The sequence below is a fragment of the Canis lupus genome, chromosome 14 (assembly GCF_011100685.1).
Source record: "Canis lupus familiaris isolate Mischka breed German Shepherd chromosome 14, alternate assembly UU_Cfam_GSD_1.0, whole genome shotgun sequence".
Classification (NCBI taxonomy): Eukaryota; Metazoa; Chordata; class Mammalia; order Carnivora; family Canidae; genus Canis; species Canis lupus.
Genome location: NC_049235.1, coordinates 15,868,922 through 15,893,715, shown reverse-complemented (window position 1 = coordinate 15,893,715; position 24,794 = coordinate 15,868,922). Strand labels below are relative to the sequence as shown.

Below are 24,794 nucleotides of genomic sequence, written 5' to 3'. Positions count from 1 at the left end.
TGTGGTGCAGGGGTCAACTAGAGACTTGATCAGTGTTTTTATATAAAAATTATGTCTAATTTTTTTCTTGCTTTCTTCTTTCTGGGATTTCTCTCCTCCCTTTAGAGTGGCTATAGTTACCCTAAATTCTTTCATTCAGTAATCCAGGAGGCTACAGGTTACACATAGACTGTTAGCTGTCCTCCAAGTCATAGTTAGAGCTCTGCCTTAGGACTAAAAGCTATAAAATAAGAAAACTCACCCATTGTTATTCCCTATTTCAGATGTCTTTCCTTACAGCTTCTGCCTATTTTTTCCCTTTGTTGCTTTTAGATATCTCCTTTTTTGTTTTGTTCAGTGTTCATAATTGCTTTTTGGCTGGCGGGTTGATCCAGTTCGAGCTAATCATCCAATACTAGAATTAGAACACAGCAGAGAGATATTTAAACTCTGTTTCTAATAATTCCAGTACCTTGATTACCTTGCCTATTTTTATTGTATTTTTAAGTAATTAAAAAAATCTCTGTGTCTTTTTGATCATTCTAATTTTTGATTATGTGCAAGATATTCTATTTGCAGCATTATTTATAAAAATGACTTAAGACCCAGAATAATCTGACTTCAGAATTTCTGTTAGGTATCACCTAAAATAGATTTTAAGAGATAACTTGAAGCTGAGTTTAATACCTTATGAATGCCTGTGTGCTTATGTGACATGTCTTTTTAAAAACTTACATAGCATATGGAGTGAATGACTGAATTTAAAAAGTGAGAAGATTATGTTACTTCTATATACCAATGAAAGGTAATGTATTGAACTTGCTTTAAGACCTTGATTTATCAAATGTTTGCCTATTTTTTATTAAGTGGAATGAAATATTTTTAAAAATAAGAACATAACAAATGGTACACCAACATACTTTATTTTACAGTTCTGTAACACTTGTGTCAGAACATTTGTCTTGGGCAGCCTGGGCAGCTCAGCAGTTTAGCGCTGCCTTCAGCCCAGGGCCTGATCCTGGAGACCCAAAATCGAGTCCTGCATTGGGCTCCCTGCATGGAGCCTGCTTCTCCCTCTACCTGTGTCTCTGCCCCTCCCTGTTTCTCTCTCTCTGTGTCTCTCATGAATAAATAAATAAAATCTTAAAAAAAAAAAAGAACATTTGTCTTTTACAGGCAAGTATAGACACCCGTGAACTTCCTTTGGTATTGCTTCCTCATTCCATGGATTTTTCCTACCATATATAACTACATTTGCTACTTTGTTGTCCCAATTGTTCTCTCTGTGTTAAAATGTACATAAATACTACAATGTTTTATATATATATATATATATATATATATATATATATATATATATATATATAACTATGTTATATTTAAGAGTTGTAGCTTCCTCTGGCAATCACCATTATATATTTAAGATTATCAAAGATACATGTAGATCTAGTTTCTTCATTTTCCTGATGTATAACATTATACTGCATGGGTGAAGAAGTAGTCATGTGTTGATTTAATCCCTATTTACAACTTACAGTTTTTTATTCTTTAAAAATGATTTGCTTATTTTTATATTCTCTTCAAATACACTCATGTTAGGTTTTTTTAGGGACAACACTTTGAAGAGAAATAACTGAGTTAAAGGTCATGGATATTTTCAACTTTTGATAGACATTGCTAGATAATTGTCTAATTCCTCATAACATAATGGTTTGAATTTATCTCTCTACAGAACTTCTTTTAGCATATCCAGGCCAAGACATATATTGTCAAAATTTTGGCTTTCCCAATTTGATGAATATGAAATGTTATATAGGTATAATCTCACAGATTAGTAGGGCTGATGAGCATTTTTTCATGTGCTTACTGCTATTGTGGATTCTCCTTCTGTAAATTATCCCTTCATAACCTTAGCTTTTTTTCTACTTAAAAGAATATTGCTTTATAGTTGTTCATTTTATATCATGGATACTGAGCTTTTACATATTGCATAAATCTTCTCCCGTATCAGTCCATAGCTTATTACAGAAGTTTATTTATGGTATTATTTTGTTACTTTACTTATTTATTTATTGTAGCCTAAGAAGAGTATTTAACTTTGATATAGCAGAATTTTGTTTTAAACATTTATTTGTTTCTTTTAGAGCGAGAGAGCGAGCAAGCTGGGGGCAAGGGACAGAAGGAAAGGGAGAGAATCTCAAGCAGATTCCCTTCCAAGTGGGGAGCCTAGAGCAGGGCTCAATCTCACAAGCAAACTTGAGGTTCTTTTTTTTTTTTTTTTTAAAGATTTTATTTATTTATTCATGAAAGACACAGAGAGAGGGAGGTAAGGGGAGAAGCAGGCTCCCTAGGGGAGCCTGGATGTAGGACTCAATCTCAGGACCTCGGGATCACCACCTGAGCCAAGGGCAGACTCTCAACCACTGAGCCAGCAGGTGCCCCAACCCTGTGATTCTGACCTGAGGTGAAATCAACCAACAGAGCCACCCAGGTGCCCCACATATAGCCAAATTTTATGACTTTTATTTCTTGGGTAGTATGTTTAACAAAATGTTATTCTTCCTATCGTACAAAAATCTTTTCCTAACACTCAAAGGAATGATATTTTTTTCTAGCATGCTAAAAAAGCATGCTAAACTTATTTTTAAAAAAATGCATTGAGATATTTATCCATTTGGAACTTATTGTATTTATGGTTCTTTGAATTTTTGAGTACTATTTGGAGTTTAATTTTTCATATGGAAAGCCAATTATTCCAGCACCATATATTAAATAGTTCATCTTTTCTTCTCTGATTCTGAATGCAAATTCTTCATCAGTAGTTTTCATATGTGCATGTGTACTTGTGTGCATGTGTTTATATATCTCTTGGCTCTCTGCTCTATTGTTTGTTCTATTTCTTTATAGTACATATAATCACAATATTATATAATGACTGTTAGTAACTGATAGGTTTGATCCATCTTCTTTCTCCTTCTAAAGGAAATTTTCTTTGCTATTCTTTTTTATTTACTTTTTAATCTGAGCATTTGAAAGATTTTCATTGTACAGGTAAAATAGAAATTCAGGAAACTACACAAAACAATTGTATATTTGATTGAGTCATTTAAAGGCCTGGTAATTACTATTAAGGTCAGGAAATAGGTTTTTCTAAAATCCAAGACACCTCAGTGTGTCCTTTCCTAATTATAGTCCTCCCTCTCTTCCCCAAAATATGAACTACTCTGATTTTCATAGTAGTCATGTTGGAGTATGTGTGTTCTTTTTGGTTTTATCACTCAATTGTGTCACTCAATTCCTAGATGCTATAATTTACTCTTGCTTAAATTTGAGATGTCTTTAAGTTTCCTATTTAATTACAGGTTTTCCCTGCATCCTTTCTTTAACTTATAATTTATCTGTTTAAGAAGCTAAATGTTGCACTTATAGAATTTTCCATGAATTAGCAGATGGATCCAGGGGCTGGATAAGACTTAAGTTTAATTCATTTGACACAACTCTTATCATTATATCCTTTTATCAGAAAGCATGTAATGTCTCACCGTATCTCTTTTTGAGATATAAGCAGCTGTTGATGCTCAAAGCCTAGACATATTAATTTATTGGGCTGTGCTAAATGATATTATTCTATGTCTATTCCTTCTTTTTAATGATTGTTGGAATACTCTTTATATTTATCCTCATCTACTATTTAGTTACCCAGATATATAGTTAGATAAGAAAGGCAGTATGTGTTTGATTCTTTCCCTTTATTTACTAGTTTTCAAGACAGTGAATTGCTTTCATATCATTCTCCAGAAGGATCAATTACTTTTATTTTTTAATATCATAATGAATCCATAGACTTAAACATATTTGATAGATTTTGATTTATCACAATTATTAGTTTTTTAAACATTCAAATTGTGCCAGTTTGGCCCATATGAATCTCCTAAAAGTGAACTTTTGATTGCTTTAATATGACCTTTATTAATTTCTGATAGCATTTTTACTATTTAATATGATAAAATTTTTACATATTCCTCTTTTACATTTTCTTATCTAAGAATTTCTGGTTTCCTTTAGTGGGAAATGGTATTTTAAGATCACAATCTGGATTCAAGGAATGTCGTTGCTCCTAGGCTGGTCATTCTTTCTAGGCCTCTTTAGTGCACAGAACTAGAAATATATTAATACATAATATTTTAGAGATAAAATATTTATGAGTTCTTCCTGATACTTGCAAGTCAGAATCAGAATTACAGAGCTATTTATTGACATTCTTCTGTATTAACATCTGTATCTACTTTCTTCTGCAGTGAGAATCCTGATTCCCAAGGACCAAGAAAAATAATATAATTAGAATATCCTATAATTACTCACTTTAATCCACAACATATATACAGCAGTCTCAAAATAGCAATGCTAATACTACAAATGAAATTACTGATTCATTTTTAATATGCTGTTCTCATTCTTTACCCACATTTGTACAAATTATACTCTACCTTCTCTGAGCATATAGCCTTTTCTTACTGTTCTCTCTCTTGTTTCGTACTTACTTAGGCTTACTTGTACGAGTCATTATGTATTTAATGCTCACTATCAGGTCTTATGTTGGTGCTTTTCTGGACCTTTTGGGTTTCTAAGGCTTTTCCCCTACTGGATTCCTCAGGGAATTTTCATAAGACTAATATATAGCTCTTACATCCTGATAAGAGGTATCTATAACCTTTATACTCCAAAGTCAATTTTGCAAGATGTAGACTATTTGGGCTTACTTTTCCTTTCCTTGAGTATCTTAAATATTATGCATTTTCTCCCAGTGTAAGATATCATCGTGTTAAAATCTAATCTAATTTTATTTCCCTTATAAGCCATGTGCCAAATGATTTTTTTCTATTGCTTTAAAATCCAGTGATGTTACTAGATTATATCTTTGTGTTAGTCATTGTAGGTCAATATTTTCATATTTGCTGTATACTATGTCATATGTAATACATTTCAAATTTTTATTTATTTCAGCTAAGTTTTCTGGGGAACAGTTTTTAGTATTTGCTTTGCTTCTTTAATTTGGTTTTCTTCTTCAGAGACTCTTATTATCTATGTATAGGATTGTCTTTGTTGTCAATGTCACTTTTTCTTGAGTTGATTCTTTCCTTATTTCTTTTCATTATTCATTTCTGTAATTTAATTTTTAATTTTTTGGGGTTCTGTGACCCCATTTTTGAATTCTTCTAGTTCTAATTTATGTATTTGTGTGTTTTACCTAATTTATTAACTTTTTGATTCTGAAATATATTATAGTTTTTATCTGTTCTTTGGGCATCTTTTTCTGACCTCTTTTCATTTTTTATTGAGGTGTTATTCTGCTTTTTATTCCCTTTTGTCTTATATTGACTTTCTATAGAATTTAATCTTAATACTTATCTGTTGTTAATTGTTATATGAAATTCTTTTTCATATACTTTTAATAGGAGGCATGGTTCAGGATAGCTGTTCCTAACACAGATTCTTTGAGCTCTGGTTCTCTTTTGATAATGTTCATGTTTTTAACAACATGTTTATAGTCATATTTCTTGATGTTTTTTAACTTTTGGCATTATCTATACCACCACTTTCAGTACCCTAACCCCTACCACATACATACTTATTTTTTGTCATCCACCTCTCTGTGTAGTTATAATTTTGATTAGTATAGTATTCAATATTTACATTATGATTGCTACAAAAACTCTATTCAAAGCTGAGTCATAAGGTGGAATATGATTTCTTTCCCTATGATGCATACTCTTTGTTTTCACTGAATTGGTATTTGTCTTTTTTTCCTCCACTTGCTTTGCTCTTCTACCCCAAGTCCTCCCTAGTTGTCTACTTTTCTTCTCAAAACATTAAAAACATGTCAGATATTCTGTCAATTTTGTCTCCTTCTGCCTTTCCCCCAGAGCTCTCTTATCTGTCTCCATCTGCACTGTTTTCTAAACAGACTGCACACCTGTCTTCCTCAGATATCTCCCTACCACTTGCATTAGTTTCTTAGAGATGCTGTAATAAAGTACCACAAATTTGGTGCTTTAAAAAACAGAAATTTATCCTTCCACAGTTCTGCAGCCTAGAAGTACAAAATCAATATGTTAACAGTGTTGTTTTTTTTTTCTGGGGTCTCTGAGGGAGATTTGTTCCATGCCTCTCTCCTTATTTCTGGTGGAAGTGAGCAATCCTTAGCATATCCTTATACATATTCTGTGTATCTGCATGTGTTCAACTTTCCCTGTATTTATTATAAGGGCATTTGTCATATCAGGAAAGGTGCACACTTCCTAAAGCATGCTCTTTCAGAAGCTTATTGGGGCCCATCCTAATCTAATATAACTTCATGTTTACTTGATTACATCTGCAAAAGACTCTATTTCCAAATAAGGTCATATTTGCAGGTTTTGGTGGTTAGAACTGTTTTTAGGAGGCACAGTTTAACCCATAACATCATCTTAGGATGCCCTTTTTACTCTTTCTTGAAGTGAAGTCCCTGTTACAATGATTTCATTTCCTCTTAGCCGACCCTTAACATTTGTGGATTACATCCTTCACTAGCTGCCTGAGAAAGGAAGCAACAGAAGTTTTAATTTTTCAGTTTTTAAAAGATCTTCTATATCATAAAAAGTCTTTATTCTTCTGTTTGAATAGCTATTTATTTGTTATGGTATTCTAGGTTGAAAATAATTTTTCCTTAGAATTTTGGAAGCATGTCTTTATTGCCTTCCAGCTTTTAATATTGCCTTGAAAAATTCAAGGCCATTCTGACTCTTGATCTTTTGTATGGGAACTGTTCTATTTTTCCTCTGGATACATTTAGTATCTTCTCTTTATACATAGTGTTCAGAAAATTACATGGTGATATGTCCTAATTTGTGCATCTATTTTCATCTATTGTACTGGGAGGTTGATGGCCCTTTCAAAATAGAAAATTACTCATTTATTTTTCAATTCTCAGAAATTTTCCTGGATTATATCTTTAATTCTCCCCTTTTGTTTTTTTTCTATTTTTTTCTCTCTGGAACCCCTATTATTTTGATGTTAACCTTCTGGGCCAAATCTTTAATATCCTTTCTGTGTTTTTCTGCTACTTTTTATCTCAGGAAACTGAATTAGAAAATAGAGCAAGGACTCTGAATCTCCTTGATTTTATATGGTGATCTTACCCTCAACCATTTTTGGTACTTCCAAATCCATGATATTCTTTTTGGCTCTCTCCAGAGACTAGAGATCCACTCTTCTGCTAGAGGATGGGAGTGCTGGTTACCCAGAGAAGGGCATCCTGGGACCTAATTACATCTTAAACTTTAAACTATTCCTTTGTTTTTATTGCCCCAATTTTACTTCTACTTCCACTCAGTGTTGAACTTTTTGAGGGTTGTGCCATACAAAATGGGATACATATCAACTTTCCATAATGTTCACTGAGGATTTTGTTTTCTCACTTGTACTAACTCACTTACCACTTATCCTCCTACTTACATTTTGTTGGTATAGTATCTTTCCCCATTCCCATTGTTTTAATGGTATAATTTCTTTAAATATATTTCTTATGTCATTATTTTCACTTAAGAGAGAATGGAGTTAAATGTGTATATTCAATCTGCCATATTTGCCCTGGTGTTTCTCCTTTACTTTTTTCAAGGTGTGTTGGCATATCCAATAATTCTGTGAGAGATCCTTATCATTTTTAGGCAGGTATCCTTATCATTCAACAGGGAAACAGAGGCAGAAATAATGTGACAATTCTGTTGGAGTTCTGGACTTTAAGAGATTGATTTTCCACTTCTCCACACTGGTTGCAAACCAGGTAGGAACTGGGCAAAGAAAGAACAAAGAACATATTTAGATTATCATTCTTTTGTTATATCATGCTGATATTAACTATATCACTTCCCAAACATCTGTCCATGTATCCACTGCATCAAAACAGCATGAGGTGTTTACTAAATCTATATGATCTCAGATACCACAATAGACTTAATGAGTCAGAATCTTAGGGGAGGGCCTAGAATATTGTTTTTATTTTATGGTTCCTAGGTGCTGACATGCAGGAAGATTTGGAACCCACAGAATTGGAAGTACAGAATTGTACTTCCCTAAAAAATGACTCTTAGGACTTTTTGTGAACTTGGATTTTTTTCTCTGTGATTCATTTCTCCTTTAATTCTATTGTCAAATGGAAAGCAGAAAATGTTTCTAGTGTGTGACTTTAGCTTATCTTCTATATCTACTTATTAAGTCCCACAATAGCAATGGGTATTCAGGTATAATATATATTTTTAAAATTTTAATTATTTTTTTAAGAGAAAGAGAGAAAGGGTTTGTGTATGTGAGCTGAGGAAAGAGATAGAAGGAGAAGAAGAAAGGGAATCCTAAGCCGGCTCCACACAGGGTGGAGCCCAATGTGGGGCTTGATCCTGACCTGAGCCAAAATCAAGAGTCAGATGCTTAACTGACTGAACCACCCAGGTGCCTCAGGTATAATACTCTTCTAATTAAAGTTTGGAAGATAAGAGCCAAAGATTTTCAGTCTCATATGTAGAGTTGCTGCTCAGCACATATAGGATTTCTCAAGTAGGTTCTACCAATTAGGATATAGTTCATGAAGACCATTTATGACTGATTATCCATAGAGGCTGATAGTATTATAAGGTAATGGCTTTTGATCATAAGTGATTTTAGAAAAATTTTAATCTCAATGTGTTAGATGTCAAGTAAGTTGTGATATTTATTTAACTAAGAAATATATATTTGGTCTTCATTCCCATTTCTGGCACATGGCTTCTAAAACTCTTGGCAGTGAGGAAAGTGATGAAAGTGTCTTTTGTTATATTAATGATATGACTTTCGGACTGCATCTAAGGATTGGGATGATTTTCCGATAGAACCGACCAAGTGATTGAGGGGTTGGAATTCTCAGTCCCACACCCTGACCTTCGGGGAGAGTGGGGTTGAAATTGCCAACATCTGGTGATGTAATCAACCATACCTATGCCATGAAACCTCCATCAAAGCACAGAAACTTAAAGATTTAGATTTAGAGAGCTTCTGGGTTGGTGAACACACAAAGATGTGGTGAGAATGACATGCCTGAAGAGGGCCATGGAAAATCCTTGCCCTTTCACTATACCTTGTCCTATGCATCTCTTCTACCTGGCTGTTCCTGAGTTACAAGTTTTTATCATAAACTGGCAATCTAAGAAGTAAAATATTTCTCTGGGGTCTGTGAGCTGCTTTAGCAAATTAATTAAATACAAGAAGGGGTTGTGGAAGCCTCTGATTTATAGCTAGTCAGTCAGAAGCACAGGTAGCAATCTGGGCTTGTGACTGATGTCTGAAGTGGGTGAGGGGCAGTGTTGTGAAAGTGAGCCCTCATCATGAGGGATATGTCATTGTCTCCAGGTAGAGATTATCAGAACTAAGTCAATTTGTAGTATACCCAGCTGACGTGGGGGATCCCCTGTTCACACATTAGAATTGGGCTCAGAACTCTTTTAATGTCCCAGACTTTGAAGGGATCAAGATTCATTAACTTTCCCCTTATTTGGTACTGATTACTATAAATTTTAGGAAATGCAGAATAATGTGAGTGAAAACAAGGGTAGATATGAGATACTGTCAGTGGAAAGGGTGCATATTTTAATAAAAATGGTAATAGTTGTGTGTATCATACCCGAGGGCTAAGAAGAGAGCACACAACCTACATCTAGGTTGAGTAAAGAAAAAAGTAAAACTCTTGAGTGTTGAGGTGGTTTAAAATTTTTTCCCCTTAATTTTAGTGCAGTTGATTCACTCTGGAGATCATCTTTAGTTCTGTTAAAAAACTTTTTTGTCTTTCTGGAAGAATACAACACAAAAACCATGATGCATTGGAGATGAGAGGTGATCTGAAACGTTTCATTTAGACCAGGAGTTTGACAAATTTTTCTTAAGGGCCAGATAGTAAATATTTTAAGTTTGAAGGCTATGAGTTCTCTGTGGCAGCTACTCAACTTTGCAATTACGTGAAATTTACTATGGACAAAAGAGTAAACAAATCGGCATGGCTATGTTCTGATAACACTCTATTTATAAAAACAGGCAGTTGTCCAGAGTCCTAGTTTGCCAACTTTGCTTAGAGTCTTCTGAATACAAGGATCCTTTTTTCATGTACATGTATTTTCTTTTAGTCAGATGTAATTAACTTAAATCTAAGAATAATGCATTTGACTGAAAGAAATGGCTGAAAGAAAGCACCAGTCTTTTATATCAGATAAGAGAGAAGGTAAAAAAATTTGTTTCTAACCAAGTTTGCCTTAAGTTGCTAACAGGTTCTGAGACTACTACAAAAGTCATAAATTTTGTGATGGAGTATAATGCAGGGAATTACAACTAGCTTTGCCTATCTCCTTGGCTTTGAGATGATGTCTTGAATTTTTATCTAAAAAAAACAAAAACAAAAACAAAAACAAAAAACAAAACAAAACAAAAAAACCAAAACAAAACCTGGGACGCTTGGATGGCTCAGCGGATGGGCGCCTGCCTTCGGCACAGGTCCTGATCCTGGTATCCGGATCGAGTCCTGTGTCGGGCTCCCTGCGGGGAGCCTGCTTCTCTCTCTGCCTGTGTCTCTGCCTCTCTTTCTCAGTCTGTCTCTCTCATGAATAGATAAATAAATCTTAAAAAAAAAAACACCCCCCCAGAAAACCAAAACCCAAACCTCAAAAACATTAATGATGAATTAATGTTCTTTAGTAATAGTAGTTTTATCTAATATGTTATTCAAATGATTTAAAGGGAAGATAGCTTTAAAATTTAGTAATGAAGTTGTATTTTCCATTCTTGAGTCTTAAGACTATTTCAGTCAGTTTTAAAATTTTGTGGCAAGAAAATATTTTCAGGAGGAATCTAATCATCAATTTGCTACAGCTGAAACCAGCACAGCTGGTGGATGAGTGTTTTAATGTATTTCTAGATTAAGCAAGGCAGTTTAAAGAAAACATCATGCAAAAATTCAATCTGCTATGGGTTTAAAATAAAGTCTTCATCTGTGTTGCTGCAGAAAGAATAGCTACCTTATGTTTTGTCATATTGTAGTGGATTATCTTTAATGAAGCGTATATCCCCCAAAGCATTATAGTGATATTTTGTGTTTGTCTTGGTCTACACTGATGCAATGGTTTAGGTTTAGTGAACAGAAGAATGGATTTTACTCTTAGTAATGCCCTGGCAGGTTTTCTTTCCTGAAGTTGTAAATGAAAGCAATTCACACAACATTTAGAAGGAGACCTTTGCTATTGATTTCAATGGGCTCTCACAGCAATGGTAAGGCTAATGTCTTGGTTTCTGAAAAATTACAAGTTCTCACAAGGAAAATCCTTCATAATATATTTCTGAAAACCAGAGTGCACTATGATTCAAGTTTGAAAAGGAGAGAGAATATCTATTTATCTATCATGTACCTACCTATATATCTATTTAGTGTCTGCCTGTCTCCACTTATTTCCATCAGTTCTTTCTTATAAGAGCAGTAGCATATTGTCCCATAGTTCTGTATCTCACTTTGTCATTTAGCAATTTGTATACTATGAAAAATCAGCTGTGATTCTTTTGTCTCTCTTTGATAAGTAATGAATATGTTTCTCCCGTCTGCTTTTTCTTCCCATTACTTTGGTTTTCATAATTTTTACTAATAATTTCCTATTCATATTTTCATCAAATTTGTAAATATTTGGCTATTGTCTCTTAAAATGTTTCTTTTCTTTTTTTTTTTAAAGATTTTATTTATTTATTCATGAGAGACACAGAAAATGAGAGAGGCAGAGAGAGAGAAGCAGGCTTCATGCAAGGAGCCTGACATGGGACTCATCCTGGGAGTCCAGAATCATGCCCCGGACTGAAGGTAGGCCCTAAACCACTGAGCCACCCAGGGATCCCTCTTAAAATGTTTCTTCAGCCACATTCTCGCTTTCCTTCCGGGATTTCAAGTATATGCAAATTACGTGCTTAGTATTGTCTCAGATCTCAGACACTTGTCATTTTTTTCACTTTTTTCTGTTCTGATTTGGATACTAATTATTCAACTTGATTATTTTTCTTCTGCCACGTCTAGTGCACTATTAAGTTTACTGAATGCATTTATTATTTTATATTTTTGGTGCTAATATCTAAATTTATTATTTTTTGTTGATAATTTCTTTTTCCCCATCTATTGATGCATGTTTTCATCTTTTCCAGTCTGTTTTGGGAAACATTTATTATGGTTATTTTACTGTCCATATCAGATAATTCTAATATTCGGATTATCTCCAGGTCTGCTTCTATTGACTATTATCCTTCATTTTCTTCTTTCTTCACATATCTTGTAATATTTTATTGTATGTTAAATAGTATACGTAAAACAATATTAGAAATAAACATAAATATTTGCTCCCAAAAGAGGTAACTCCCTTCTCCTATAATGAAGTGTTCCTGCAGGGCTAAAATCAATCTAATTTGTAGTTGAGATAAGTCAGGTTTTGTTGTAGCTTTATTTTGGTTCAGTTCCTTTGAAAATATTTTGAGGGTGAGTTTACGATTTAATTTGGCTGTTTTTTTTGTTTTGTTTTGTTGCTCTATACAGAATGATTTCTCTTTATCCCAGAGCTCTATTAGGAAGAAACAAAGCTGTGAATATCTCCTCTCCTAAGAGTTGCTCATCACTTTCTGGAATTTATTGTTTTAGATTTCTTTGTATCTCCAGTTCTCTGGTAGTTTTTTTTTTTTTTTTTTAATTATAGTTTAAATGGCTTGTTCTCCTTGTGAGGGTCAGGAGCAATGGTCTGTGTATTAGTCGGTTAGGTCCACCATAACAAGACCCACTGACTGCCAAACAACAGAAATTTATTTTCTCACTATTCTGGGACACAGAAGTCTAAGATCAAAGTGTTGGCAGGATCGGTTTCTTCTGAGTCCTTTCCCCTTGGCTTGCATATGTGTCTTTTACATTTTCTTCCCTCTCCGTGTGTCTGTGCCCTAAATTCCTCTTCTTTCTAATTCTTTAAATTAATAATTTTGTTATTTTATTTTTACTTTTTTGACTTTAAGTTCAAGTTAGTTAACATATAGTGTATTATTAGTTTCAAAGACAGAATTTAGTGATTCATCGTTGCATATAACATTCAGTGTTCATTACATCACGTGCTCTTCTTAATGCCCGTCACCCAATTTTCCCATCCTGCCACCCCCTCCCCTTCCAGCGACCCTCAGTTTGTTCCCTGTAGTTAACAATCTCATATGACTTGCCTCCCTCTCTGTTTTTATCTTATTTTATTTTCCCTTCCCTTCCTCTTTGTTTTGTTTCTTAAATTCCACATAAGGGAAATCATATGGTATTTGTCTTTCTCTGACTATTTTACCTAACTTGATACCCTCTAGTTCCATCCACATCATTGCAAATAGCAAAATTTCATTCCTTTTGATGGCTGAACTATATATATGTATATATATATATATATATATATATATATATATATGGACAATGGACATCTGGGCTCTTTCCATAGTTTGGCTATTGTGGACATTGCTGTTATTGACATTGGGGTGCATCTTCTTTGAATCACAATTTTGTATCCTTTGAATAAATACCTAGTAGTGCAATTCCTGGGTCATAGGGTAGTTCTATTTTTAACATTTTGAGGAATTAGGTTCCTTTCTAACAAGAATACCAGTCATTTTAGATTACGGTGCCACCCTGACTTCATTTTAACTCCTTTGCTCATTTAAAGACACTGTTTCTACATATGATCATGTTCTAAGATACTAGGAATTAAGATTTCAATAAATAAACTTTGGGACAAACACAGTTTGGTCCTTACCAGTCTCTTTGCAATCATTTATCAATCTTTTAATTTTAATCTTTCTGAATCACTTTTTTCTAGGTGATTCTTTTATGCACATCATAATATTAAATTTTACCTTGAGTACAAAAAGACAATATTTTTCTTTATTAAATAAGTTTACCAAATCCATATTTGTTGATATGACTGATAAATTTGACCCTAGGTTTATGATATTATAAACATATCACACATATGTTTGTTAGTAAATATGTATATATATGTGAGAAGAGAGCTTTTAACAATCACAATGATACCTGCTTTTTTCTTTTCTTTGTTTTCTTTTCTTTCTTTCTATTATGGATTTTTGGAATGTTTTAGAAGGTTTGTATTTTTGTTATAGTGCTAACTTTTACATTAATTCTCTTAAATAATATGAATAGTGCCCTTTATTTACCCTGTGACTATGATAAACAATAAGTTTAGACTAGAAGTTTTTCTTTTGTCTTCTCTTTTTTTCTTTTCAAACATCAAATTTTAGTCAATGGTATTAGCTTATTTGATGTTGATATTTGTACTTTCAAATATACCAAAGCTTTGTCAGTTAAATAGTGTTTTATTCTAAGCCATAGCTTTATGACAAAGTGAAGAAATTTGTTTCCTTCCTCTTTTCACTAAAGTTTTATTTTGTCCTATATTCACAGACTTTTAAATTTTTACTTATTTTTTTACTTATATATTATACAGCCGTAAAAAGTATGTGACCTTGCTATTTGCAGCAACAGGGGTGGACCTAGAGAGTATTATGCTAAATGAAGTAAGTCACACTGAGAAAGATAAATACCATGTGATTCCATTAATATGTGGAATCTAAGAAACAAAACGGATGAATAAACAAACAAAAAGCAGAATTAAACCTATAAATACAGAGGACAAGCTGACAGTTGCTGGAGGGAAGGGGGTGGAGGTATGGCAAAATAGGTAAAGGGGAGTGGGAGATACAGGCTTTCAATTATGGAATGAATAAGTCATAGGAAAGAGAATATAGTCAATTATATTATAATGGCATTGCATGGTTACAGATGGTAGCTACACTCATGATAAGAATAGCAGAAGGAGTAGAGATGTTGAATTACTATGTCATACACCTGAAACTAGTGTTACACTGTGTGTCAACTACACTCAAGTAAAAAAATAAAAAAGATATTTTACAGTATTTGTCCATTGTGTCTGGCTTATTTAATTTAGCATAATGTCCACCAGGTTCATCCGTATTGCTACAAATGACAGGATTTCCTTCCATTTTAAGATGTCTGGTATTCCATTGTATATGCATACAACTTTTTAAAAATTCATCTCTCAATGGACATGTAGGTGCTTCTGTGTCTTGGCTATCGTTAGTAATGCTTCAGTGAAAATGAAAGGCCAAACATCTCTCTGAGATACTGATTTCAACTCCTTTGGATGTGTATATTCAGAAGTGGGAATACTGGATCATGTCATTGATATATTTTTAATTTTTTGAGGAAACTCCATATTGTTTTACATAGTGGCTGCATCAATTTACACTACCACTAACAATGTACAAGGGATCCCTTTCTTCACATTCTTGCCAATATTTGATACTTGGAATTATTTCAGGCTTCTTAAATTTGTTAAGACTTGTTTTGTAACCTAGCATGTGATCTATCCTGGAATAAGTTACATGTGTGCTTGAGAAGAATATATATCCTACTGCCATTAGGTGGAATGTTGTATATTTGTTGATCATTTTGATCTATAGTGTTCAAATGTGCTGTTTCTTTACTGATTTTCTTCCTTGATGATCTGTGCATTCCTCTGAATGGGGCATTGAAGTCTCCTACTGTTATTGCACTGCAATTTCTCCCTTTGTATCAATGTTTTCTTTATATACTTAGATGCTCTGATGTTGGGTTCATATATATTTATAATTATTCTGCCTTTCTGGTGGATTGCCCCTTTTATCATTATGTAATTACCTTCTTTACATAGAATCTATTTTATCTGTTATAAGTATAACCATCCTTGCTTTCTTTCAGTTACTGTTTGCATGGAGTATCTTTTTTCATCTTTTTGGTGTCAGCATAGTTGTGTCCTTAAATCTAAAGTGGGTCTCTTGGGGTGCCTGGTTGGCTCAGTTGGTTAAGTGTCTGACTCTTGATTTCAGCTCAGGTCATGATCTCAGTGTCATGAGATTGAGCCCTGTGTTGGGCTCTGCACTCAGTGTGGAGTTTGCTTGAGATTCCCTTTACCTCTCCCTCCCTTTCTGCCATTCTCCACCTCCGCCACTTCACTGTCTCTCTCTTGTTCTTTCTCTATGAATGAATGAATGAATGAATGAATAAATAAATAATAAATAAATAAATAAATAAATAAATAAATAAATAAATAAAGTAGGTCTCTTATAGACAGCATGTCTTTGGATCTTGTTTTATCAAATCCATTCAGCTACTCAATGTCTTTTAATTGATAAGTTTAATTCATTTATATTTAAAGTAATTATTGTAAGGACTTATTCTTGCCCTTTTGTTATTGTTTTGTCTATTTTGCAGTTCTTTTGTTCCCCACTTCCTTTTTTGATATCCTTCCTTGTGATTCAATGATTTCAATTTTTTCTCTAACTTGTTTGTATTATTATAGGTTTTCACTTTGTATTTACAATACGTTTTTTCGTCAATAGTATGAGACTTGCATTAAAATTCTTATCGTAAGTCTCACTTAAACTGATGAAAATTTAACTTCAATTGCTTACAAAATTCTACAAGTTCTCTCAGAGTGAAAATTCATTCCTGTGCAATGAGTAGCCTCTAGTCAGCTGATAATTTATATTCTAAAACAAATTTTTAAAATCCTATACCTTACTCTTGTACATAAAATAGAATTAAAGGTTAAAACTATAAAATCAAGCATGTGAAAGACATATGTCAATTTATATGTCATCTGATATATAAAATAAATATGAACTTTTATTTTTGTTTTATTCAAAGATACCCTATACACATTTACTCCTCCCTCCACTTTATGATTTTGATGTCAGAATTTGCTCTTTTTCCTACTGTGTATTCCTTAGGTTTTTTAGGTTTCATGAATTTAGTTGTCCATTTCTCTTTTTAGATTTGGGAAGTTTTTAGCTTTTATTTATTTAAGTAAGATTGTGCCCCTTTCTTGTTGTGTTGTCTATGCCATCAAGGACTTTGATAATATGCATGTTAATTATTTTGATGGTATCCTTCTTGCACTCTATTTCATAATTTTTCTTTTTGTTCCTCTGAATGTAATTTCAAATTATTTGTCTTTAACCTCACTCATTCATTCTTTTGCTTGCTCAAGTGTGTGGTTGAAGCTCTATATTGAATTTTTCAGTTTAGTCATTGTATTCTGTAGCTCCATAATTTCTGTTTGGTTTTTCTTTAAGGTTTCTATCTCTTTGTTGAATTTCTCATTTTACTTATATATTGTTTCCTTGATTTTATTTCACTAAATATCTGTGTTTATATGTAGCTCCCTGATCTTTAAGGAAATTATCTTTAATTCTTTTCAGGTATTTCACAGATCTCCATTTCTTTAGATTTTATTATTAGAGCTTTATTTTGTTCCTGTAATAGTTTCAGGGCTCTCTGATTTTTCATGATCTTTGTAGCCTTATTTTGATAACTATACACTTAAAAAAATAATTTTTTTTTCAACAATCTGTACCTACTGGCTTTGGCAGGGCAAAACCTTCACCAGTTCACCCAGTCAGAAATTCTTCCTAGGCCAGCTGGTAGAGTACATGTGTGGGCCTGCTGCTAGTGTCTGCAGGGTAAGCAGGTCTTGTGTTGGTGTCTGCCAATGGATGGCATGGTGCCGGGGTTCCCAAGAATGTCTGATGTTAGGGTCTGTGGGGGGACCAGGTGCTAATGTCTATTAATGGGTCTGTGGGGGTTGGCCTGGAGCTTAGGGCTTTGGTCAAACTGGATGCTCATTTTGCACACTTTTCCCAATCAGAGAACTCTCAGGCCAAGAGGATCTCTTTTGGCCCTGCACTATGCACTTTTGAAGAAATAATACAGATAAAATGAAACTAACTTTCTCAGTATCTTTTCAGTGCATCTCTTCTCATTTCTGTACTCTTGTTTGCTGGAATCTCTCACTTAATTCCAATGCTCTTATGAAAATATTTTTGTTTATGTCTGGTTGTCAAAAAGGTATTTCTCTGGAAGCATGAAGGATGGAACCTTCTATCCTTCCATCTTGCTGACATCACTCTATTTTTGCTATTTTTATATTGCCAGATCATATTTAACACTTGCATGTTATTCCTTCATGCTAACCCCAAATTTTAGTCTCAATTTTATTGTTGAATATAATTATTGTGCATCATAATTCCTTTTAGCAAAGTTTCTCCAATAATTTCATCATTGTATATAGATTATTCTATAATATTGTACTAATATTGTCCCAAGGAAGGACAATTGGTGAAATAGTCTCTTGGTTCCTTAATGTTCAGAAGACCATTGCCTGTATACTTTAAGGAAAGTTTAGGTGAAAATAAAACGTTCATCTCATATTTTCTTTTTTTTTGAGTAACTTGTAGGTGTTTCTCACTGTTTCTTGATACTGATGTTGCAGTGAGAAATTTGATGCCACTTTGATTTTCTATCATTTATCCATGTCTTGATTTGTTTGCTAAATTTCCAAGTAATATTTCTGCTTGATTTCTAATAATTTTACTGGGAAATAGCTTGGTGTTAGTTTGGATGTTTTCCCAAGTACATAGTGTACCATTTCAGATATATGTTCTTCATTCAATTCCTTATTATTATTGTTGTTATTATTATTAATGCACAGATAATTTTCTTAAAGTTTCAAATATTTCTTTATTCCATGATTTTTATTGATTTTTATTTTTAATTTTAGGGATTTAAATGCATGTTGGATCTCCTTTGCTTCTCTTTTATGTTTATCTACTACCCTTGAAAACTTTCTTCTCTTTTTCAATATATGTTTTATTTTATTCACATTTCTCTTTTTTATATTCTGTCAATTAGTGATTTTTTTCTGTGGTGTCTATTTTCTGTTGTGGTCTTTATAATTTTGTCTTTATTTCTAACTTTTTTCAGTTTCTTTTTTGAGTTCTGCATATCCTTCTCTTTTATGGTTCTTTCTTCTCTGAGTCCTTTATTTCTGTTTTGTATTCTTCTGTAACTGCTATTGCTTCCTGACTGGGTTATTTTTAAGTTTATTTGGGAATATTATATTAAAATTTTCATCTGCTTCAAAACAAAAATTTTTGAAGAGTTTTCATCAGTTGTAAAATTTAGTTGCTTATTTTCATCATCTGCTTATATGGAACCAGACCAAATTTATTTCATGTTATGCATTTTGAATTGGATAGATTTTCCTGAACTGGTGATGAGAGGTTATTTTAGGATAAATTTGAATTGGAAAGGGGCTTTATTTAAGGCTTCTCTCCTCTGTAGCTAGAGTTAGGTATTGAAAATATGACTCTCCTTCTGGGTCACTGGCCCTCAGAGCCTGATATGATTTAGCAAGGATCCTGCCTTTATTTTTGTTTTTCCCACATCTCCCCAAGCCTTTAACTGACAAGGTGAGGGACTTCCTATGTGAGTTATTTGGCAACATTAATCAAGATTTTCTATCTCTTTACTGTTCTTATGACCTTAGCAATTATATCCTGTTTATTTGGGGAGCTGCTATAGAAGTTTCTGTTTACTGTAAGGCCTTCTCCTTCTGAAAGTAGTTATTTGTGGGAAATTTCTGAGACCTTTCTGGCCCAAGACTGTTGGCCCACTTCCTATTTTGCCCCAAAGCCCCTTTCCTCTTCCTCTACTTCTGTCCTGGTTGGTTTTGTCTTAAGTAGTACTTATGCAGAATCTGGAGTTTATTGATATTTTGTTTCCTAGTTTGAAGCAGATGGCCATCTGCCCACCAGGAAGTGAACTCTCACTAGACATCAGATCTGTCAACATTTTGGTCTTGAACTTTCCAGGCTTCAGAACTTGAGAAATAAATATTTGCTATTTAAACCATCCAATCCAGTATTCTCCCCCTTTCTTTTTAAAAAGATTTTATTTATTTATTCATGAGAGACACAGAGACAGAGAAAGAGATATAGGAAGAGGGAGAAGCAGGCTCCCTGTGGGAAACCCAATGTGAGACTCAATCCTAGGACCCCGTGATTAGGACCTGAGCCGAAGGCAGATGCTCAACCACTGAGCCACCCAGGTACCTCCCACTTTTTTCCCAATCCAGTATTCTCTTATATCAGCCCAAATTAATTAAGATAGGGTTTAATAGCAAATGGTGAGTCAAACAATCTATTTGCAGTCTTCCTATACTTGCTGCTTGATTTGATATGGTGTTTGACCTTTAGCCCTTAAAAAAAATTTTTTTTTTCAAAGATTTTATTTATTTGTTCATGAGACAGAGAGATGGAGGCAGAGGAGAGCCAGGCTCCCTGTGGAGCAGGTAGCCTGATGCAGGACTTGATCCCAGGGACCTGGGATCATGATCTGAGCCAAAGGCAGAAACTTAACTGACTGAGCCACCCAGATGCCCCAGTTCTCTGAAAATTTTATTAAAAATTAAAACGTTGAGATACATTGCTTTATTGTGTCAAATGACTGACACTGATAAAACTATTCTGAAAATAAAAATGTATAATATTGTAATTTTAGAGACATGTATAGACATTAAAGTCAGATAGAACACCTGGGCTTCAATTCCAGCTCCATCATTTACTGCATGACCTTGGGCAAATTAATTAACCTCTCTGAGTTCAATTTCCTCATTTGTAAAATGAGGATAATAATGCCTATATCCTGTATTATTAAGATTAATGAGATCGCTGATATCACAGTGCATAGTAGCTCTTTTGGGCTTTGTGATTTAATCAGTGACAGAGATCTTGCTGAATTTTCTTTGCAGATTTTAACCATGGTGACATAGACACCATAAACACTGGGTGTATTATTTCAAATGTTTATTGAATGACTTTGCAATGCTAGGGTACCATTGTAGGTGATGATGATACAGCAGTGAATCAAAATATATAAAAATCTCTGCACTCATAGAGCTTACACCTCTAGGATTGTATTTATCAAAACTTTTCTTGTAAATATATATAGTTATTGGCCTACATAACTAAAAATATGCAATATGCAGACACAACTGGATCTATGCCCTCAAATTATATTATGTTTCTTCCATATTTTAGTTTTTCTCTCTACTAAATTGAGTTTATTTATAGGCTAACTCTCCTCACATCATTGAAAAGATTACTGTCAGCAGCTTTAAGTTTTAGGGTTCATATACTTAGTAGCCTCAGAGGAACCTCATATATGGCCTCTGATGGGCTCTCCTTGGGACATGTACCTTCTTTGAACCATTTTATGAGGCATGGAATACTTTGATTTGTTCTGGCTGTGGTTCCCTTCCTGCACCTGGAGCGCAAAAAGAAATAGAAGAGTTGAGGGTGTGTTTTCACTTCAACCTCATGAAATTAATTTCCAATAAGAAATCAGGTTTCATTTTGGAGAAACCTTGAGCAAGACTGTCAAATGGTTATAGTTTAGTTTAAGTACTAAACCATGTGTATCAAAGTTAGAGTGGATTAATAGAGTAATTTATTTACTTATTATTTTTTTAGGTTTTATTTTTCAACAGAGAAAGAACACAAGCAGGGGGGAGCAGCAGGCAGAGGGAGAGGGAGGAGCAGTTTCCTTGCCAAGCAAGTAGGGGGTCCTATGCAGGGCTTGAACCCGGGACCCTGGGATCATGACCTAAGCTGAAGGCAGACACTTAACCAACTGAGCCACCCAGGCACCTGACAGAGTAATTTGTATCAGGACTCTGAAACTCTTGATGCTAATTCTTTGGCAGATGTCAGTGGAGTTCTAATTATAACTTTCTTCTTAAAAACTTTAAGACTATTTTTTTAAAATGAAAGATTGAATAAGGTAAACTAACATTATTTTTATGAAGGAATAAAGATAGTGAGTGAATGATACTTTTAGATTAATTCATGAGTGTAATTGCTCTTTCTTGGGACAATTACTTTCATAAATCGACATAGTTTTCACACGTTTATTTGTATGTGTGGTTTATTGGAAGATATTTGAACATGGGTATCCACGATCTATTTCTGGTTAAATAAAATTGTATGACTTTAAGTAAGTCAGCTTTTCTGGGTCTTTTATTATATGCAAGATGGAAAGACTCTACTGGACTACAAATTAATTTATTTAGCACATCATGTGTTGGCTACCTATTATCAATCTGGACCTGTATGGTTGGGCATACAGAAAAAAAAAAAAAAAAAAACCAAAACACCAAAAATGGTCCCAGCTTATGGGAAACAATATGATTGTTAGGGTATATTAACACATAAACTAGTAGATGTAAATTATAATACTGAGTTGTTATAAGTACTCTAAATAAGAGGAATGTAAAGTCCAAGGTGGCAAGTGTTGGAGATGGTCATCAAGACGTGTTGGCCAGTTGACCTGCACTGGGCCAGGTAATTTGAGGCTCTTTCCTTGCTCTCCTATCCTTGGACTGTATGTTCTGCCCACTGTTCTATACTGGTTGCTACTGCAAGGACGCAGCCTTGCGAGGTAGTGTGTTACTGAGACTATCTGAACAGTCTACGTGACTAAGCCCTTTTAAAGTCTCTATATAAACTCTTAAGATTCTGTCAGGTGGGTGCGGAGATTTATTCATTTTGTGTCCACTCAAGACAAGCTTTGTATGTAAGTTCCTTGCTTATTAGAACTGCAACCTTCCAATCTGGATTGGTCTGCCTTTTTCTTTGGTTTTTCCTTGCTGTCTATGTATGGGGACCAGTTCTGAATTTCACCCAGGGAACTCCTAATGTTGCAAACCCTCAAGGGCCTTGTCTGTCTTCTCCATTTCTGTATCTGTAGTTCCTAGAACAGTGCCAGGGCATATGAATGCTTAATAAATATTTGTTGACTAAATTAATAAATACACAAGTGAAATTATTTGCAAATCATCTATTGCTATTATCAAGGATGTCTATTGAAGAGATTCAGAGACTTTAGAACAACAAAATCAGTAAAAATTCTCACTAGGTTTAAAAACAACAACCAATTGTGATGGTTAAATTTTATGCGTCAGCTTAGGTAAGCTATATGCTCAGTTGTTTGGACAAACAGTAGTTATGATGTGAAGGATTTTGTCACTGTAATTAGCACCTAAAATCCGTTGACTTTAAGTAAAGAAGATTATTTTGGTAATATGAGGGTGGGGGGTGGGCCTCATCCAATCAGTTGAAGTCCTTAAGAATGAACACTGAGATTTTCTAACAAAGAAGGAATTATGCCTCAAGGCACTAACACAGAAATACTGTCTGAATTTCCAGCCAGCCAGCTCATCTGTTACAAGATTTGTCCACCCACAAAACCTTGTGGGCCAATCTCTTTCTTAAAATCTGTCTCTGTCTCTGTCTCTGTTTCTGTGTACGTTATATTGGTTCTGCTTTTCTGGAGAACTCTGATAAAATTGTTTTAACAACTCTTTAACTTCCTGTAATTAAATGCATTGCTAGTATATAGAGGTTTTGTTTTGTTTTTTGTTTTTGTTTTATTTTGTTTTGTTTTCTTTGAATTCTGAGACTTGCAGCACATTTGGTTAGTTTCCTCTGCTAATTTGAAGATAGTTGAAACAAATTGAAATTTTAATCTAAGATGTAACATGTTTAACCTTGAGGCTAGGTGTACTTGGCTATCTTCACACTATTTTCCTCTCTCCCTTTATTAATTTCTTTGATCTATATCAATATTACCAGCTTGTTACAAAAGAGGCAGACGGGTTTCTTTGATCCAAATATAAATGAGCTTTGGAGCCTGGAAGAAAGTAGAGCTATGGAGGTGGAGGAGTCACGCTTTGCTAGAACCTTCTTGGGTTCTTCCTGTGTTTAACACTCAGATAGATGCCAGAAAGGAATCATCAAAATGACAAAACTTTTAGAGGGATGTGGGAGAAAATTGGAATATAACAAAGTCCTAAAGTTCTTCTTTCAACACAGCTTTCTTAGGTGAAACAGGGAATCCAAAAAACAGTAAGATTTTCTGAAAGAGAAATAAATTTAAAACTGCTGAGTCTAGAGATTGCAGGGGACTTTGAAAATTTAGTGTCTTATTTACCTCTAACCAGGTTGTGTGTTTTAAGCCACATTTTTGAGCTAGTTTACAGGAAATAAGAGTTCACAATTCTCTTTACCTACCCATTTTAGTATTAAGTAATTACTACTATCAAAATTTTTTCTTTTTATGTAACATAATTTTTCTCTTGTTCTGGTCCAAATGGAAGTTAGAGAGAAGCTGGTGATTATTCCCTGTGTGAGAGCCCTTCATGTATTTATAGATTGTTATTAAATTGTCTCAAATCAACCTTTAATCTTTCTGCTGGATAATATCCCTTTTCTTGACCTCCTTTAATAGATCTTTTTTCAAACTCTTCAATCACCATTTGTAGCTTCTGTTAGACTAGCTTTCTCTTCCTCCCCCCTCCTCACTTCAACTCTTTTTGCTTATAGATCACAGAGGCAGGGAAGATATTTTTGGAAGAGTAGGAGTTTGATGAAAGGATTTATGTATATGTGCAGCTTTCTTTATACAATAGATATTTAAAAACATATTTTTGCAAATTAAATGATATTTTAAGACTCCTAGCAAATTTACCTTTTTAAGGTTACAGTGATTCTTTGAAAATGAATACTTTTGTCAGGTAAATGTATAAAGAGGGATGATTTTTAAAATTCAGATTTTTATGTTTACATAGAGCTTTCTTAGAGGCCATGTCTATTATTATTACATCCTTGTCTTTTTGTTCCATAGCAATTCTGTAACCAATTTCTGCTTATGAATTATGTTTCAAATCTGCTTTTGAGTGCTACATTTGCATAATAAGTTCAACATTTATTTGGTACCTATGTTGAAGATATTAGTAAAAATGTAA

At 33.8% G+C, this 24,794-nt stretch overlaps 1 long non-coding RNA gene across 1 annotated transcript in view; it reads left to right on the top strand.

Moving 5' to 3' along the window:
• The first annotated feature begins 11,770 nt into the window (after window positions 1–11,770).
• The window catches only part of LOC119866626, a 52,340-nt gene continuing 39,316 nt past the window's right edge, over window positions 11,771–24,794 (top strand). The window contains exon 1 of the long non-coding RNA XR_005369163.1: window positions 11,771–11,875. This is a non-coding gene — a long non-coding RNA (uncharacterized LOC119866626). The remainder of the gene's footprint in view (window positions 11,876–24,794) is intronic.